At 63.9% G+C, this 1291-nt stretch overlaps 1 long non-coding RNA gene across 1 annotated transcript; it reads left to right on the top strand.

Annotated features, from left to right (window-relative positions):
* Nucleotides 1-246: 246 nt before the first annotated feature.
* Nucleotides 247-742, top strand: LOC116969708. The gene is made up of 3 exons (XR_004410904.1): nucleotides 247-283; nucleotides 329-477; nucleotides 562-742. It is a non-coding gene; the product is annotated as an uncharacterized LOC116969708 (long non-coding RNA).
* The last annotated feature ends 549 nt before the right edge of the window (nucleotides 743-1291 follow it).

Genomic DNA, 1291 nt, shown 5'->3' with positions numbered 1-1291 from the left:
GTGGTCATATTCTTACCACAAGATGGGCAGGGGAAGGGACGCTCAACGCTGTGGGTACGTCGGTGCTACCACAATCTGGACATGTGGGTGAAACCCTTGCCGCAGTCAGTGCACACAAAGGGTCTCTCTCCGATGTGTATATGCTGGTGCTCCAGCAGCCTCCATGCCCTCTTGTCACAGTGGGAGCAGCTGCTCGCCAGTGTGGGCCTGCCGGCGCTGCCGCAACCCCCGTGAGCTGTCAAACTCCTCACCGCAGTACGGGCAATCGTAGGGCTGGCCACTGGTGTGCACGCGCTGGTGAGACAGTGCGTGGGAGGCCATGGCGAAGCGCTCTCCACCCACCGGGCTGGAGAAGGGACGGTCGTCGGCGTGCACCCGCTGGTGGGACAGCAGCTTGGAGGATCAGGTGAAGCCTTTGCCGCACAGGGCACAGGTGAACGGGCGCTCGCCGGTGTGGGTGCGCTGGTGGGACAGCAGGTTGCTGGAGCAGTTGAAGCCCTTGCCACACTGGGTGCAGGTGTGGGACCGCTCCCCGGTGTGGATGCGCTGGTGCTGCCGCAGGATGTTGGACTCGGTGAAGCCCTCGCCGCACTGGGCGCAGGTGTAGGGCCGCGCCCCCGTGTGTGTACGCTGGTGGGACACCAGGTTGCTGGAGCGGATGAAGCCCTCGCCGCAGTTGCTGCAGATGTAGGGCCGCTCAGCGGAGTGCACGCGCCTGTGCACCTTCAGGCCCGGTGACGACCTGAAGCCTTTGCCGCAGTCAGAGCAGGTGAAGGGTCGCTCACTGCTGTGAACCCACCGGTGGTCCCGCAGCCCCGACAACCGGGCAAAGCTGTTGCCGCAGGTGGAACAGCAATAGGGCTACTCGCCCGTGTGCACCCGCCGGTGTCTCTTCAGGTGAGTGGCCGTCTTGAAGCTCTTGCCACAGTCGGAGCAGGTGAAGTGCCTCTCGCCGGAGTGCACGCGGTTGTGCTGCAGCAGGATACTGGAGCTGGTGAAGCTCTTGCCGAACTTCGAGCAGTTGAGGGGGCGTTCTCCCGTGTGCACCCGCCGGTGGATCACCAGCAGGCTCGGCGTCTGCCAGGCCTTGCCACACACGTCACACTCATAACGCTTCTCTTTTTTTGTGCCCCGTCATGTGGTCCTCCATCGAAGCTCAGCCCCTCGAAGCTCAGCACGCGCACCGAGCAAACTAGAGAGGGGGCTCACCGACACCCTGGCCGCCCTCAATGGCCGCTCACGTCTCCGTCTCTCCGTCCACAGCAACAGCTCCAAAACCCTGCAGGAGTGG

This window comes from Amblyraja radiata, unplaced genomic scaffold (genome assembly GCF_010909765.2).
Source record: "Amblyraja radiata isolate CabotCenter1 unplaced genomic scaffold, sAmbRad1.1.pri scaffold_1054_ctg1, whole genome shotgun sequence".
Taxonomy (NCBI): domain Eukaryota; kingdom Metazoa; phylum Chordata; class Chondrichthyes; order Rajiformes; family Rajidae; genus Amblyraja; species Amblyraja radiata.
This window is presented reverse-complemented; position numbering and strand designations above follow the sequence as displayed.